An 18,550-nucleotide genomic window follows, 5' to 3' on the forward strand; every position below is an offset into this window, starting at 1 on the left:
TTTAACGTTTTGTTTGTTTTAAGTGAGCCAAATTTTTAAAGAATACGTCAAATAATTTAACAAGAGAGGAAGGTGGAGCAACTGTAGCCATTTTGCAGACCTGGGTGTGAATGCAGCCAGCCTGGTAGAAGATAGGGATCAACAATCTCCAGGGGAAAGGGTGTTTTATCAGCAACAAGCACGTAGCCAAGCTCAGGAGCAGCTATGTGGCTGCTCCGCAGAGTGGACAAGCAGGAGCCACAGTTGACCCCACTACAATGCCACTGGGTCCGAGCAGTAACACACCCCACCAATGCCCCCAGGCAAGGTAAGGAAGCAACTCAGGGCTAGGACACCCACCCCACCCCCCTTTCAGCGATCCGAGGGGTCCCAGGTGAAGCAAATCTGGGCAATTACAGCCTGTAAGTGCACTCAGGGTACAGCCCCTCGCTTTGTGCTGGAGCTTTTCTTCCGGTCTTGCTATGCAGGATCCTTGAGGACAATTTGGTGGCTCAAGCTTGGCAGCAACAGTCCTCTAACTTGTTATGCTGTCCTTGTGGTGATACTTAAGCATGTGTGTTTTCTTGTTCAAGTAGGGACTGATTATTTTTGTGGCTTAGCTTTATTAACAGCTTTGTCATTTTGTTAGGCTGTCTATTTGAGGTAAACATGAAATAAATGGGTGTACCTAGGAGCTTTGGGGTTGTTATAATACTGCAAGCATGTCTAGTGCTTGGAGTAAGGAGCTGGAGAGGTGCCATTGTGCTCAGGAGAAAGTTATCTGTCCTTCAGTGCGTTGGGCCTGCAGAGGTAGGTAAAGAAGTTTTGGGAGGGAGAAGCAGCACTAGTAATGAAAAAGAGACCAAAAAGAAAATGTAGGAAGCTTAAGAAAGCATCAGTCAAAAACTGTTTAATAGTAAAAAATCAGAATTATTTCTCATTAAGATTAAAATTATTGATATAAGCAACTGAATTAGAATTTTTAAATTTTTGCTTAAAATTCACCTGCAGATTTTCTTTACCTTGGCAGGCTGTCCTATCATCTACCTGTGCATCTTTATTCTGCTTCCCAGGTTCTCTCCAGGTGATACCAAGTCTGCTGCTTAAGCAGTTGGTTTCAGACCCCTGCTGGTAACATAAGTATTGTAATGATGCTGGCTTTGCCTGGGGATCATCTGATGCTTTAAAGCTTTAGTTAACAAAGTACAGCTTCTTAAATGTTAATCACTTACAGAAATTAAACCACATAAAAGAAAGGAGGTGGGTTTTTTTTTTAAACAGGGAGTATTGCATGCTTATCTCCAGATGATGATGCCTCCTGTAATGAGGAAACTGAGGTCAGTAAGGTGCTTAGTATTGCTTCCTTGAAATGTGGGTACAGTGACTCAGAGTGAGGGTTGAGTTACTTTGGGCTGAGAGACTTAACACCTACCATTCCTCCAGTCTTCCACCCATGCAGAAACCCCTCTGGAAATCTGACTTTTTTTTTTTTTTTAAGGAACTGCAGGTGAGTAGGGGAGAAAAAACTTTCATTGTTGCTGTAAAGTTAAGGAATGACCTTTTTTCTTTTGGGGAACCATCAAAGTAAGATCCAGTTCCTTGTGCATCCTCTGGAGAGCTGAACAGCTTCTTGAGGTGCTGTAGTGCAAGTGTTTGGCTCTATGGAGATGAAAGTTGTCTATTGTGTCTACCTTCTGGATAATACATAATTCTTCTTAACTGCCTATTATTTCATCTGAAGTATTAATACTTCATTTGCTTTATCTTCTTAAGAAGCTCAAGTGACTTTATCTAACTGTGGCCTTCTTTGCATTAGCAAGCTTTGTTGCCCACTGTTAACAGTGTGAAGAAGGGGGATCAATTTGATGCATGCACGCAGCCAACGTGTCACTAGTGCCATTCTGAAGCAGAGCACTTATCACTGGCACAGATGGCATAGCTCAAAACTGGATTTAAGTAACCCTAATTTTGGTGTATGACTCCTTCCAGCTTGGAGCAAGGGCCACTTGCTGGAGTAATTTCAGAGTTTCTCTGTAAGAAATGTCCAGCAGTTATGAGCCCTTGGCATAAGGAAGAGGCCCTCAGTCTCATCTGCTCTGTCCTTGAAATATCTTATAGCCACAGTTTCTGTGCTTAGTAAAATCTTATCCCTGTGTTCCCTTAAAAAAAAAAAAAAGAACAAAAAAATCCCACCAAATTTTAAAAGATAGATTTTTGCAGCTGGCATGAAGCAGCATGAGCAGCAGGCAGTGGTGGAGCTCAGTGGGGTGGGCATGCAGCAGTTCATCCTTCTGTCCTTGGCTTTAAAAATGAAGAAAACTCACCAAAGCCACACAGCTGCAAGGATTCCTTGATGTTGGTAAATGGGTTCAAAGTGACCCATCTCTCCCTTCCAGCCACTGAGAAGTAGCTCAGTAACAGCCAGAAACTTCATCTCCTCCATCAGCAGAAGACAAGGTCATGAGTACGAGTTGCAAAGGCAGCCTGTGATCTGGCATGGGGTCATGGACAGAGCCTTACTTCAAGTCAAACAGGGCTCTTGTGTTTTCTTTTGGTGGTTTTTGTCTTGTGCTTAACCGTGTTTATCCTCCCCCACAGCTTTTCTTCAGGGTAGGAAGACAAACCATAGCCCTCAGCCTCTGTGATGCTCCTCCCGTTGTCTGCTTGCAATTGGGCTTGTCCCTTCTTGTCCCAGACAGTTTAGCATTGTGCAGCCAGCTGTGCTCCCAGGAAAGCTGTACTGCAGGATACTAAGTTTGCAGAAGACTTAAGTGTTCTTAAATGCAAAACACATTAAATTCTGATAAACCACTACATGCATTAATAGCAAGAATTGCTAGAAATAGGGGGTTTCACTCAAGGTCTGTGCAGACAACCATTGAAAATGTTGTTGAGTTTTTGTCCAAGTTAGGGAGGTGTAGTTAATTAGGATCATAGAATCATTAAGGTTGGAAGAGACCTCCAAGACCATCAAGTCCAACTGTCAACACAACACCACCATCCCTCCTAAACCATGTCCTGAAGAGCTATCTTTATGCATTATTTTTTTTTAACACTTCCAGGGATGATGACTCCAGCACCCCTCTGAGCAGCCTGTTCTGATGCCTGACCACTGTTTCAGTAAAGAAATGTTTCCTGATATCCAATCTAAACCTCCCTGGTGCAACTTGAGGCCATTTCTTGTCCTGTCACTAGTTATCTGGGAGAAGAAACCAACATGTACTTCCCTACAACCTCTTTCAGGTAGTTGTAGAGGGTGATAATGTCTCCCCTCAGCCTCCTCCAGGCTAAACAACCCCAGTTCCCTCAGCTGCTCCTCATTAGATTTGTTCTCCAGACCCTTCACTAGCTTTGTTGCTCTTCTCTGGACACACTGTAGCAACTCAATGTCTTGTATGGAAGGGCCCAAAACTGAATACAGTAACAGAGGTGTGGCCTCACCAGTGCTGAGTACAGGGGCACACTGCTGGCTCATGTTCAGCTGGCTGTCAACCAGCACCCCCAGGTCCTTTTCTGCTGGGCGGCTTTCCAGCCACTCTTCCCCAAGCCTGTAGTGTTGCATGGGGTTGTTGTGACCCAACACTGAGCCTTGTTAAACCTCACACAATTGACCTTGGCTCATTGATCCAGCCTGTCCTGATCCCTCTGTAGAGCCTTCCTACCCTCAAGCAGATCAACACTCCTGCCCAACTTGGTGTCACCTGCAAACTTACCGAGGGTGCACTCAACCCACTCATCGAGATCATTGATAAAGGTATTAAACAAGATTGGCCCCCAAAACTGGGCCCTGGGGGACACTGCTTGTGACTGGCCACCAACTGGATTTAGCTTCATTCACCACAACTCTCTGGGCTCGGCCATTCTGCCAGTTTTTCACCCAGAGAAGAGCACACTCATCCAAGCCATGAGCCACCAGCTTCTCTAGGAGGATGCTGTGGGAGACAGTGTCAAAGGCTTTACTAAAGTCCAGGTAGACAACATCCACAGCCTTTCCCTCATCCACTAGGCGGGTCTCCTGGTCATAGAAGGAGATCAGGTTGGTCAGGCATGACCTGCCTTTCATGAACCCCTGCTGGCTGGGCCTGATCCCCTGGTTCTCCTGCACATGTCTGATGAGCTCACTCAAGATGAAATGCTCCATAATATTCCCCAGTACCAAAGTCAGGCTGACAGGCCTGTAGTTCCCCAGATCCTCCTCCCAGCCCTTCTTGTAGATGGGCATCACTTTGGCAAGCCCTGTGGGACCTCCCCTGTTAACCTGGACTGCTGAAAATTGATGGAGAGTGGCTTGGCAAGCTCCTCTACCAGGTCCCTCAGCACTCTCAGGTGGATCCCATCAGCTTGTGAGTGTCCAGGTGGTGCAGCAGGTTGTAAACTGCTTCCTCCTGGATTATGGGGGTTTATGCTGCTCCCCGTCCCTGCCTTCCAGCTCAGGGGGCTGAATGCCCTGGGGATAACTGCTCTGACTATTAAAGGCTGAGGCAAAGGCGGCATTAAGTACCTCAGCCTTCTCCACATCCTCAGTGGCAATGTTCCCCTCCATGTCCAATAGAGGATGGAGATTCTTCTTGGCTCTGTGTTTGTTGTTAATGTATTCGTAAAAATATTTTTTGTTATCTCTTACAACAGTGACCAGACTGCATTCTAGCTGGCCTTTTGCCTTTCTGATTTTCTCTCTGCATGACCTAACAAGATCCGTGTACTCTTCTTGTGTTGCCTGCCCCTTCTTCCAAACGTGGTAAACTCCTTTTTTGTCTGAGTGCCAGCAAAAACTCCCTGTTCAGTCAGGCTGGTCACCTTCCCCACTGGTTTGTCTTATGGCACATGGGGACAGCCTGCTCCTGCACCTTTAGGTCTTCCTTCTTGAAGAAAGCCCAGCCTTCCTGGACCCCTTTGCCCTTCAGAACTGCCTCCTAAGGGACTCTCCCAACTAGTGCCCTGAAGAGGCCAAAGTCTGCCCTCCTGTCCACCAGGACCCACAGGTCCCTGTCAGCAGAGGTGCTCTCCAGCCAGGTGGATCCGAGTCTGTGCTGCACTCCCAGATTGTGTTTTCTAAGGTGCATGACCTTACACTTTTCCTTGTTGAACTTCATAAGGTTCTTGTCAGCCCACTCTTCCAGCCTATCCAGATCTTCCTGCAGAGCAGCTCTCCCTCTGGAGTGGCTACTTCCCCACTCAATTTGGTATCGTCCACAAACTTCATCAGGCTACACTTGATCCCGTTATCCAGATCACTTACGAAGATATTGAATAACATTGGGCCCAATATCGATCCCTGGGGGACACCACTAGTGACAGGTTGCCAGTATGAAAAAGAGCTATTTACCACCACCCTTTGGGTGCGGCCTGTCAGCCAGTTGCTGGCCCACTGCACAGACCACCTGTCTAGGCCATAATGCATCAATTTCTCCAGGAGGAGGCAGTGGGGAACTGTATCACAAACCTTGGAGAAGTCCAGGTAGGCAGTGTCCACCAGGCACCCCATGACCACCAGGCAAGTCACTTTGTCATAGAAGGCCAACGGGTTTGTCAAGCACGATCTGCCCTTAGTGAAGCCATGTTGGCTTTTCCCAATCATGTGCTTCATTTGACTTGTGATGGCCCCCAGGAGGATTCGTTCCATAACTTTCTGGGAGATTGAAGAAAGACTGATGAGCCTATAATTACCCAGATCCTCCCCTGAGCCCTTCTTGTAGATAGGGGTAACATTTGCCTTCCTCCAGTCATAGAATCGTAGAATTGTTAAGTTTGGAAAAGACCCTTAAGATCATCGAGTCCAACCGCTAACCTATCACTGCCAAGTCCACCGCTAAACCGTATCCTCAAGCACCACGTCTACCCTTCTTTTAAATACCTCCAGGGATGGAGATTCAACCACCTCCCTGGGCAGCCTGTTCCAATGTTTGACAACCCTTTCAGTGAATAAGTTTTTCCTAATATCCAACTTAAACTTCCCCTGGCGCAGCTTGAGGCCATTTCTTCTCATCCTATCGCTTGTTACTAGGGAGAAGAGACTGACCCCTGCCTCACTACAACCTCCTTTCAAGTAGTTGTAGAGAGCGATAAGGTCTCCCCTCAGCCTCCTCTTCTCCAGGCTAAACAACCCCAGTTCCCTCAGCTGCTCCTCGTAAGACTTGTTCTCTAGACTCTTCACCAACTTTGTTGCCCTTCTCTGGACACGCTCCAGCACCTCAATGTCTTTCTTGTAGTGAGGGGCCCAAAACTGAACACAGTACTCAAGGTGTGGCCTCACCAGTGCCGAGTACAGGGGCACGATCACCTCCCTGCTCCTGCTGGCCACACTATTCCTGATACAAGCCAGGATGCTGTTGGCCTTCTTGGCTGCCTGAGCACACTGCTGGCTTACGTTCAGCCAGCTGTCAACCAGCACCCCCAGGTCCTTTTCCTCCAGGCAGCTCTCCAGCCACTCCTCCCCAAGCCTGTAGCATTGCGTGGGGTTGTTGTGACCGAAGTGCAGGACCTGGCACTTAGCCTTGCTGAATCTCATACTGTTGGCTCCAGCCCAATAATCCAGCCTGTCCCGGTCCCTCTGTAGAGCCTTCCTGCCCTCCAGCAGGTTGACGCTTCCACCCAGCTTGGTGTCATCTGCAAACTTACTGAGGGTGCACTCAATCCCCTCATCCAGATCATCAGTGAAGATATTGACTGTCCTCTGGGACATCCCCCATTCTCTGTGACTACTCGAAGATGATGGAGAGTGGCCTTGCAATGATGTCAGCCAGCTCTCTCAACGCCCTCGGGTGGATGGCGTCAGGGCCCATCAACTTGTAGGGGTCAAGCTTCTGTAGTAATTCACATACTAACTCTTCCTTCACAGATCGTGGGTCTATGTTTGGATCAGCCAGGACTTTCATTCCTGAAGTCTGGGACCTGACAGTGCTGGTAAAGACAGAGGTGAAGAAAGTGTTGAGAACCTCTACCTTTTCAGCATTGTTGGTGACTGACTCGACCTTTTCTGTTTAACAGTGGGCCTATGTTTTCCTTCTGTTTCTGCTTGTGGTTGACGTACCTCAAGAAACCTTTCTTGTGATTTTTGATGTCTGTGGCCAGTTTCAATTCAAATTGGGCTTTTGCTTTTCTAACTGCATCTCTGCACGCTCTGGCAATGCCCTTGTAGCTCTCAATGCATAATCCTCCACGTCTCCATAGCTGGTATGTTTCCCTTTTGGATTTGAGTAGACCCAGGAGCCCATGGTTGAGCCAAGGGGGCCTCTTGCTCCACCTAGTTCCCTTTCCTTTATAGGGGATAAACTGGTTTTGTGCTTCCAATAGAGAGTTCTTGAAGAACCCCCAGCACTCACTAGCTCCTTTGTCTTCCATGGAAGCATCCCATCAAATCCCTCCCAACTGACCCCTGAGTGAACTGAAGCGTGCTCTTCTAAAATCCAGAACGCTTGTCTTAGAGGTGACCTTCAGCACACTCAGCAGGATCCCGAACTCCACAATATTGTGGTCACTGCAGTCAAGGCTATCACTAACTGAGATATTACAAAGCAGTTTTTCTTGGTTTGTGACGAGCAAGTCCAGCAGTGCCTCCTTCCTGGCTGGCACATCTAACATTTGTATGAGGAAACAGTCCTCTGTGCATTCCAGGAACTTGGTGGATGACAGGCGAGCTGCCATGTTGTTCTTCCAGCAGATGTCTGGGTAGTTGAAGTCACCCATAAGGACTAGGTTCTGTTGGCCAGAAGCTTGCTTTAGTGCCCCAAATATCACTTCATCGGCTTTGTCATTGTGGTTACGAGGTTGGTAGCAGATGCCCACTGTGAGGTCCTGCTTGGAGATGACCCCTCTGACTTTAACCCAGAGGCATTTGATAGAGCAGTCGCAATCGCCATAGTTGACTTCAATACATTCGAGATTTTCCGTAATGTAGAGTGTGACTCCTCCACCTCTTCTGCCCTGCCGGTCTTTACGGAAGAGTCTATAACCATCCCCGAGCTGTTTGAGTTGTCCCACCATGGTTCAGATACTCCTATAATGTCATACCCTTCTGAGTGGGCACGGAGCTCCAGTTCCTCCTGTTTGTTTCCTAGACTGCGTGCATTCGTATACACACACTTGAGGTGATTACTCTTCTGTTTCACCTCTTGGGAGACAGCTAAGGAACCTTTGTCACCACACTGCTTGGCCTGAGTTACACCCCTGTTGGATGTGCTGGCACAAGCATTTACATAATGGATCCCACCCCCCAAGTCCTTCAGTTTAAAGCCCACCTCCCCAAGTTAGCCAGCCTACTGCTGAAGATTCCCTTACCCGTTTTAGACAGGTGGATTCCATCCCTCCCTAGCATGTTGTCGTCATTGAAGAACACCCCATCATCGTAAAAGCCAAACCCCTTACGACGGCACCAGCCTCGTAGCCAGGAGTTGATACACATTATGCGCCTGTTTCTGGCTGCCCCCTTCCCTTGAACTGGCAAAATGGAAGAGAAGATCACTTGGGCACCAATGTTTTTCACTTGTTCCCTCAGGGCTCAATTTTTGCCCAGGTTACAGCTCTCAGTGTTGTTCATGTCTACATGAAATAGTAGCAGCGGATAGTAGTCTGTTCTCCTGATGAGTTGTGGCACCCTCCTAGCCATGTCTCGGACCTTGGTTCCTGGAAGGTAGCATACCTCTCGTGACTCCTTGTCATGTTGGCAGATGGGTGCCTCAGTACCCTTCAACAGAGAGTCACCCACCACGAGCACTCATCGTTTCTTTTTACGATGTCCACTGTATGTTGCTGGTACAGTGTCCCCGTGCAGGGGACTTTGCAGACCTTGCTCATGGGTGTCCTCAGCCTTTAAGGCTTCATGTCTGTTTCTGATTGTGATGGTGGGGGGTGCAGGCTGATGTGGAGTCCTGCTTCTGTGAGTCGCCAGGCTCCATGGTGCCTCATCCTCAGTAGTGTCTGCTACAGGAAAATGATTCAGAAACCACCTGTCTATCTCTGCCTCAGCTCCTCTAACACTGTGCAGCCTCTTAACTGTTTGCTGTGGTTTGGCCACCTGATGTAACAGGTCATCAACCTGCGCACACGTTGTGCGGGTACTTGCCTTTTCATTGGGAGAGGGGTTTGGGCATTTGCTGCAGCCCACTGCCTGTACTGATGTTTCCTTTCTTACCAGACCCATCTGGGTGGATGCATCAGAGGTCTCAGGGGCTTTCTCTGTAGGAACAGTGGTTTTAGCTCTGAGGCAAGTGCCTACCATTTTGCCAGAGACCAAAAGCACTTGCCTGGGCTGTAGACCTACAAACGGGCTGCGGAGACCCTCCTGCTCTCCTTGCCTGCACAAACTGCCGTGCCACGCCCTTCTGATCCCCTTCATGCCACCATGTCTCTGTGATGGCAACGAAGTCATAGCTATCCTGCTGCACAACGGCTTCCAGCTCCTCCTGTTTGTTGCCCATGCTGTGTGCATTAGTGTAGATGCACTTGAGATGGGCTATTGATTTCACGCACAACACTGGCACACCACCCCTAGGGTCCTCTCTCATGGGCCTGGCTATATCCCCTTCCCCCTTTGAACCTAGTTTAAAGCCCTCTTGATGAGCTCTGCCAACTCATGAACAAGAATCCTTTTCTCTCTTTGAGATAGCTGAACTCTGTCTGCTGCCAGCAGGCCCGGTGCCATGTAAACCTCCCCATGATTAAAAAAACCCAGATTACACTGATGTCACCAGCCTCTGAGCCAGGTTTTAATAAGGTAATTAATTAATCAATCTGGTAATTAATTAGGCAAGCAGAATTAGGAACAGAGTCATGGGGAAGAAAAATAATCTGATAAATTATTTGCATTTAGGATGACTCAGCAGGAGAGAAGAGTTCAAGGTAAGTACTCGCTAAGCTTCTGCCTGGGATATTGAGTCACAGCTTGTGGTCAGATAGACTGAGTAAGCAGGGTCATCCATTCAGAAAATGTTTTACTTAGTTCTGTGCTCTTCTCAAAAATAGTTAAAATGGAAACATTTCTATACTTACAGACCTTGGAAAATATTTTTCCCTAAGTGTGCTCTTGTGGCTTCCAAGATCTACTGCCCAGTGTGTGTTTCTACCCTGAGACTGAAGAAAAGGCCACAAAATTACAGCTTGCCTTCAGCCACTTGGAAAGGGAAAGCATCTGATCAGGCTTATCAGAACAGCTTTGCTGTGACAGGCCTCAATGGACTGGGGACACTGATGCTATTAACTGTTATTTTCACAGGTTTCTTTTCTCCTACTTTAGCATGAGCCAATAATTTTTATCCCTGGATGGCAGTAACTTAAAGATGGGTAAAGCAATGAGATATTTGTAACTATTATAGCTAGGTTGTGGTCAAGTTCCTCAGTTTCATTGGAAGGTTTAAGCCGTTGGGTCCTTTGTTAAAATCTTGGGAACTGGGCAAATGCAGGATTGTACTGCATTCAGTTGAGCCAAGCAACACAACTCTTTTTCTTAAAGATATTTTGCAGTCTTTACCCAGATAAATTTTAAGTGTGCAGGAGAAGAATAAAAGGCAGAAACATCAATCGGTGAACTGGCAAGCAAAAGTTAATACAATACAATTGTTCATGTAATCACACTGTGCCTCATTTTTCCTTTTTCTGAGCTATTTTATCTGTCCAGACTATAAGATCTTACAAAATTAGATGGACCCTTGTCCTGAAACATAGGAGCATTTTAAGGCACCCCAAGACTGGAGACTTCAGATGTTTGGGAAGCCTTATCTTGGTGAGTAGAAATTCTCATCTCAAGTCTGGTCAGACCCTAAGAGCTTGCCTGTCCTTTCTCAGGCTCTTTGGAAGGGGGGAATCTTATTATGTGCATTGCTGGAGTGTTTGTCTGGCTATTTTTATGCTGCTCATTTTCTGTACATGCAGCTGTAGTCAAGTGCTGCTTCTCAATCCCAGACAACTGAGATTTTCCATAGCATTTGACTAAGGGGGAAAAAAACCCCAAACCATGTATCTTTTATCACAGCCCCCCCTTCACAAGAGGCAGCATATAAAAAGATTATATAAATATTTTATTATGCACATTTTTTGGCAAGTTTTTTGCATTTGTGTTGCACTTCTTTCCACTAGTGTCTGAGTAGTAGAAGAGGTAAATGGTGTGCTCAGACCACAATAGAAATTAATACTCACGTGTATTTTACTTCCATTTCACTTCAGGATTACTCATCAATTTGCTGCCTTGTTATTTTAACTCTTACATTGATTTATCTAGGAAGAACCCAGACTGAGGCATTCTAAAAATGTGATCCTCTACTGTGTGTTATTGGCAGATATTTCTGTATAAACCTGCATATGTAGAAATAGTTTCTTTTTGCTTAGAAAACAAAGGGAAGGCTACTTTGCTAGCTACAGAAAACTAGCACTTGTATTATGCCTTCTAGCCATAACTGGAGAGGAAATGGTTTCATGACCCTTCTGACCAACATCTGAAAAGTTGGTAGATTTTGGTTATGGTTCTTCCTGGGCTTACCTGGTTTCATACACTGATGGGAAGAATGCAGCTTTTCAAATGAATTTGTTCAGTTTGAATGAAATTACTGATTCAACAAGCTCTACAAGAAGATTGTCAAAGCAAACCGAACAAGTGTTAGTAGATGAAATAAAAAGCAGCACAGATATTTTTCAATGTGATTAAACGCAACAGGGATTTTTGGCAGAAAATCTGCTCCACCTAACTAATTTTGTTAGGGTGGCAGAGATGCAGGGGGAAAGGGGTAGCTTGTTTTAGGGAGGATTTTCTGTTCTAGGCCACTGAATATAGAGTCATTTGTGCCCCAAGAGCTGGTTTATGTAGTCAGGGGGAGCAGGCTAGTTTCAGATGACCATATTCAAAGGTAACCACCTCCACTGTTTCATAAAAGGAATGTAAGATTAAATACAGACCATCTCTTTTGCCAGCTGCCTTGAAGGCAAGGAAGCAAACATTGGCCTCTCTGGCACTGTGTATATTCTGCTGCTGCCTTGCACAACATGCACTCCTCAGAGTATGTAGGATATTTGTGTTCAGACATCCATTGTAGTTCTGCATCAGGCACCGTCACTGTATATAATATATTCTGGCAAAAGTCAGTCTTCCAACAACACTGAACCTGCTATGCTGGATGCTGCAAGTTAGCTGTGCCCTCTTATTCCTTTTACAGATTTGTTATCATGGTGAAAAAAGCCAGGCCTCAAATATTGAAACCCCTGTTATCTCAGCTGATATCTGCTGTGTGCGGGTATCGCTTGGTGCATATTAAAACCAATAAGATAGTAAAAAATATATACTTTGTGCTGAGGGCAGGTTCAGTCTCAAAGTTTGTGGTTTTTTGTTGGTGTCTGCCCCCCTCTCTTCAATTCCAGCTTGGTTTGTTTTTGCCAAAACTAACCCCGAACTCTGCCCAACAGCACAGAGGATTACAGCTATTTATGCTTTAATTGAGAATTATGACCAACAATCTGTCAAATCAGGCTTTTTCCTCCTGAGAAGAGTTACAATCAAATGCAGGACAGTTCATGCAAATTGTTTTGCTGTAATATTCAGTTTGCTTTAAGTCTGCATCAGCAGATTAGAGCAGTGTTTGGAGCACTGTATGGTTTTATGCTTAAAATGCCATTGGAGGAAAATGAGTTTGCAAGGTGTTTTACACAGCACAAACAAACAGCTCGAGCAGGTTCATAAAGCCTTACTCTGACCCTCCTTGGGCCGTTGATAACACTCCTGCTGACTTACTAATGCCAGCACAGGACACTGATTAGCCTGTTTTTAAAACCCCAGGGTGGAAAATAACTAGGAGAGGAGTTACTGCCAAATCAGAGCAGCAAAGATGCTACAAATAGCACGAGTGTTCTGCATCTGACTGGCCTGACTGCAGTAAAAACCACAAACCATGCGTTTCCCCTACAGAAAATGTGGAAGCCCTTGCAACCCGCATACCAGCATTGCCTGTATAAGGCTTGAAACACTTGTAAGAAAGGAGCTGCTCCTACACCTGCATTTTTGTGGTGAAAGTCCTGCTACGGTGCCCAGACCCACTGCTGGCAGATTAAAAAAATTATGGAGCTAAGTAAGACAAGTTTCCAAACGCAGAGGCATTTTTTGTTTATATAACCTGAAGCAGGGTCTGCTATTTGTGCTGAACGTTTAAACACTTGCTGAGAGCCCACAAACCATGCTGAAGGGTTTACATTTTTTTTTTCCAAGTAACTTCTGAAATTGCAATCTGGTGAATCAGAGTAATGATGTCTGATACCCCTGCTAGTGCTCTGAAACAAAGTATGTCAAATCCAGGGCAACAGCAGGGTCTGTGGCCCCTGAGGACCGTTGTAGATCTTTCCTACATCTTTTATTAGATCTTTTCCGATCTTTCATAGAAATACCTCAGCAAGAGAAAGGGTAAGAAGTGGGTGATTTTTAAACACAAAACCCAAATACAAAGAGACTATAAGGAAGGGTCACTTTCATTTTAGGTAACTGGGAGCTAGAAGATCTTGCCTCAAGTCAGTGCTGCTGTGAGTGAACAAAAGATGACACAGACTGGGCTGTGTTTTGAGAGGAGGTATGGGGTCTTACATTCAAGCTTATGGACATTATTTCTGTAGGATTGGTATTTCACTTTTGAAACAATAATCAGAAGTGAGCTTCAACATTGCATGTGACAGAGAAGTTTTATTTGAAGTATTAATCAACAGGAAAGCAATGAAGCCTTGTGCAAGTCCTTTATACTACTGCTCTATATGGGAATATTCTTTATTCAAAGCCAAAAAACCTTCCGTTGCTCTGAGCAGCACCTCGAGCTGCTTGCACAGTCAGGCATCTTTGGAGGCAGTTTTTGTGCTGCCTTCTCCGTCTGGTCTCATGTTTCTCTGAGATGTCTCTCTCCAAGTCCTCTTAGCTGCTACGGTTTGGTGAGCTGCTCTCCAGTAAACTTTGGCTATAGCAGATTGGTAGTTAGGTGGACTTTCTGTAACTGCAGCTAAATAGATCAACCAAACCCCATTGCCAGACTCACACTCACATATCCCCATGCTTCAGCACTAACTGGAGCAGCCATCTCTGCTGACAGTCTGGTGGAGTCCTGCCTCCTCTCTAACTTGCACTGAACTTGCGTTGGATTCAAGTTGGGCTTGTGTGCACTGGGAGTTTTGCAGTCACTTAATGCAGCCTGACATTAGGTCAGTCATAGGAATGCATTTCTGTTCCCTTCTTATCCCCAGGGGTGTGCTAATTTACATGCAGGTAGCAGGTGCTCGCTAGTCTAGAAGTCTCAACCAAAAGCATGTCTCTCTTCAGATGCTTCTAACACCACCAAGCTGGTACTGCTTATTAGCGCCTCCTCTAAAAGCAGAGCACCCAGCTCTCCTCTGTCTTCCTTTAGCTGCAATGTGCTTGCATGTGTACAAAGCAACCTGGTCTCTTAGTCATCAGTGCTCGAGTGCCACAAGCATCCACTGGAATGTAAATGCCACCTATTTAATTTCAAGTTACTGTGACTTGCTTTTGGGAAGGATTTATTTCTTCCAAAAGAGCTTTGTACTTGCAAGTCGAGTCCAAAGGCCACAGGAGAAGCTCAGCACCAAGCTGCAAGGGCTGCAGGAGAAGTGGTCTGGAAGGACCTGCTTCCCATTCTTCTGATTTTGGTTTTATGACTTCTGTTCGAAGCTTTGGATGAAGTGAAATGCAATGGCAAATGATAACTAGTAGGGTCCTAAAACAACTCCTGAGGTCTCAAAATAAGGACACTTTCTTGGTCGTCTAGCTGTAAGTGTGAGCTGTTAATGCAAAAAACAACATGGGAAACAATATCTTAGTGTCTGACTAAACCGGCTTTTAACAATGTGGGAAATTTATCTGTCTCTACTGATTTTGACATTTCTAGTCAAGGAACAAGGCAGATGGGAAGTTTTCTTATTAGCAGTTAACAGGCCCCTAATTTCAAACTTGTATCTGAAAAGCCTGTGGAGTATTTGGGAGGGCTTTCTTCCATCTCTTTTATGCAAGACTTAATCTACACCTTGCCTTTCAGCTAAATTACTTTATGTCATAGTCATATCAAAGCATTTAAAGTCTTCTCACTATTAGCATCTTCATTCTAGATCATAAAATATCTTTCTGATTTCAGAGCAATCAGCAATTAAATTTTCTCTGTTTGGGATAGTTAACCATAGTAAGTACTTAGGATAAATTCTCTTTGGCGATAACATGTGGCTTACGCTACCTAGACAAAAAATACTCAGTTGTTGAAATGAAAAACAAGGCAACATAAGGACAGTTTTAAGTGATAGTCTGCCCTTATTTCTTTAAGTAGCACATGGAGAAAGCCTAGAAATCAGTTTTATGCAAACCCTGTAACAGAGTGGACAAGCAAGCTCTGAACACAGCAGACTTCTCAGTCAATCTGGGCACAGAAAAGCATAAGCACCATAAGCACACTTCACCCAAGAGACGTCGAGCAGCCAGAAATGTGAACCACACAAAGGCCCCGGGGCTGCTGTCGGATTGCTGCTGGCACCTCTTGCTTTGGCTTTTCTCCAGCACACTCCTGCTGAGTGTGGGCCCGCTCCGGCACTGCAGACGGATTTGCAGAGTGCTATGCATTTACAAGGCGTAGCATGGTTTTCAGACCTGATAAAAAACCCAACCCAGCAGATGTTCAATGCTTCTAAGTTGTGTGCTGGCACGATGTGCAGCGTCTCTCTATTCTCCGTTCCTTGGAGTCTGGAGTAAGACAAGCTAGATTACACAAAAACCAGTGTCTTGGGTGTATTTAGATACACTGTAAGAGACAAGGGCTGAGGAATAGCTACCATAAGTAGGATGAATGAAACAAATCCTCTTACACGTTTAAAACTACTGTTTGAAGGTGGCAAACTGTGTTCATGCCCAAGCTTGCATTATTTCAACAAGAAACAGGGCTGGTCCATGTTTCCAGCCTTGCCTTTATTTAAGGCAAGCCACAAGCCAGCACCTATGGGCAGGGTTTCTTGCAGTGCTTATGCAGCTTCTGACAGTGTTAGGACCTTCTGCAACTCAAGAGGAAGCGTCTTTTTCCTGATGCCCTTGTCAATACTCAGCTCGGTTCAGTTAATGGCTTGAGATCACATAGATTTTTGTGCCCAGCAGAAGCCTCAAACCAGCCCCTAATGATGCACCAGATATTCAGAAGCTGACCACTTGGAGGATATTAAATGGCTAAAAGCTCCAAGGACACAGCTGTGACACTTTCCAGGCATAAAGAGGACTTGAAATTCATAGTCCCTTTCTTTGTGTGAATAGCAAGGTGAACTTTGCTTTTAATTTCAGCATTTAATACATGGCAAATATCAGATTCTCTATACCTTGGGAGGAGAATGTTTGGGTGTTCATTAAGTTAAATCACATTCCACATACAAAAAAATACTAAGATAATATTGTTTCCAACATTTACCAAGCTATCTCTATAAGAATTAGATTGACAAGTCATTCTGGGCCAAATTCCAATTATATCTGGTTTTTTTCAGGGGCTGCCAGCTTGGTAGTAACCCAGTACATGTTTCTGAAAGCTGTGACTGGGGAATCCAAAGGTCTAATCATGTGTCTACTGGTGCCTTCTCAGGTCCTAATTCAGTATAATAACAAATCAGCTGTAGTAACTTTGCAGAAATCAAATGCTTGTTATCATTGGGGTCTCTACAAGTGTTGGGGGTACTCACAATCCCCAGTTAGTCTAGCAAGGTCATTGGTGTTAGCAGCTGTTTTTTGAAAGACATTTGTGACCTGGAGAGAGCAGCTTGAAAAATGTTATGTTTGGAAATGTCTTAATTGTCATTGCGCTTTGTTGCCAAAACTGATGCAAGTGTATCACTTATACAAGTTCTCCTGCCCCTACACTTAATGCTTCTGCATTGCACTAGCCCAGTGAGAAGGCAGGAGCTGATGGCCACCCTGTACCCAGGAGAGAAGAGAAATAGCAAGTCCCTCTGGAGCAGTTTCCCTTCTTTCTTTCTGCTCTCAGGTGAAACTCCAGGGCTGATGATGACTTAGCAGAACTGTATTGTCACATTTCAGACAGCCCAAGCTTGATGTTTCCAATGGTCCTGAGAGTCCTTTTCAATACACACCTTTGTCTTTTGTGAGCAAAAGCCTTAGGTTGTGTATCGTTGTGTTTTCCATGTGGGAACTGGTGGCAACTCACTCTTCTCCTTTGCATTTTTTAGCTTCTGTGCTTCTACTACAATCCCAACTTTAAGAGGGACCATCCCCAGCTGTTGGCAAGGTGCAAACCAAGAGTGGGATGCAAAAGGAGAGCCCCAGCTGCATCACACCTGGATGAGGAGTTAGAAGAAAGATGCCTCTCTGGAAGCTGCCACGGTTTTCAGCCTGAGCAGGGAACTGCTGCTGGGGTGCAGAAGGAGGCGTTTGCACCAGCTCCACCACAGGACACGCCAGTGTCTCCCCCCTCAGAGGTCTCCACCAACAAAGTGCCGAGCTGAGGCACCTCCTGGCCTTGGCAGCACCCAAACCCCTTCCCAGGCAGCTGCCCCCCACCACTTCCTGACCCTGCTGGAGCAGCAGGCAGGGAGAGCTTCTGGGCCACCCCATCCCTGGCACCACCACCCAGCAGCCAGGCCCCAGCTGGCCTCCAGCATGCTGCTCTGGCAGCGCACCAGGCTGCACCTCCTACACCACAGCTGCCACCTTTGGCACCAGGGCTGGGCTTTCCCACCTCCCCCCCTCATGCAGCCTGGTGCAGCAGCTGGGCTGGTCCCCTGGGCTGGCCTCTTGTCCCGCTGCAACCCCTGACTGGCAATGTCGATGCTGGCAGCAGCCCTTGCCATGGCCACACCAACGCCACCCCACAGCCAAAGCCCCACAGCCCCACATTGTCCCACCTCCACCACCAACACTGTGGCTGCAGGTGATGGGGCTGGACCCAGTGTGGCACACTCAAGAGAGGAGATACTTGGTACCAAGGTATTGGAGACTATTAGTGTTAAAAATAGAGTCTGACAGAGTTAGTAACGAATAGTCTAATAGAGTTGGAAATAGATAGAGTCCAATAGAGTTACTAATAAATAGTCTATTAGTTTTGGTAATCTATAGATCCTAATAGCGTTGGTTGGTAATAAACTGTTTGGACAAGAAACCTTTTTCCAGTTGTATGGTCCTCTTTGCAACCCCTGGGTGACTTATTTAACTACCCACAGACCAAGCAGAAGCAGCTGATCTGCTACCAGGTGAACCATTTCTGAGAAGAGTCCAGCCTGGTTTCTTAGCACTAGGGAGCATGAGCCTGTGATGGTCAGCTGGCTGAGGTGCAGGGATCACCTCCACCAGGCTTCGGAGTCATCCATCCCCACATGCAGGAGCCAGGTAAAGGTGCCCATAGCCCCCCACACACAGGTGGGCAAGGAGCCTCTGGCGCAACTCAGCCATGCAGTGGGGAGGAGGTGGAAGCAGGGACCCCAGTACAGCACATCCTAGAGGGGGCACAGCGTGTTGGCAGCGAGTCAATAGTGTTGTTAATATATCGAGCTTAATAGAGTTGGTAAGAAACAAAGCCTAGCAGAGTTGGTAATAAACTGTTTGGACAATAAACCTTTTCCAGTTGGC

The 18,550-nt window shown here is 46.1% G+C and overlaps 1 long non-coding RNA gene across 1 annotated transcript; it reads left to right on the forward strand.

Moving 5' to 3' along the window:
* The first annotated feature begins 94 nt into the window (after positions 1-94).
* On the forward strand, positions 95-18,104 carry LOC142058719 (uncharacterized). Its single transcript, XR_012661092.1, has 2 exons — positions 95-307; positions 17,155-18,104. It is a non-coding gene; the product is annotated as an uncharacterized LOC142058719 (long non-coding RNA).
* The last annotated feature ends 446 nt before the right edge of the window (positions 18,105-18,550 follow it).

This window comes from Phalacrocorax aristotelis, chromosome 6, assembly GCF_949628215.1.
Source record: "Phalacrocorax aristotelis chromosome 6, bGulAri2.1, whole genome shotgun sequence".
NCBI classification, from domain to species: domain Eukaryota; kingdom Metazoa; phylum Chordata; class Aves; order Suliformes; family Phalacrocoracidae; genus Phalacrocorax; species Phalacrocorax aristotelis.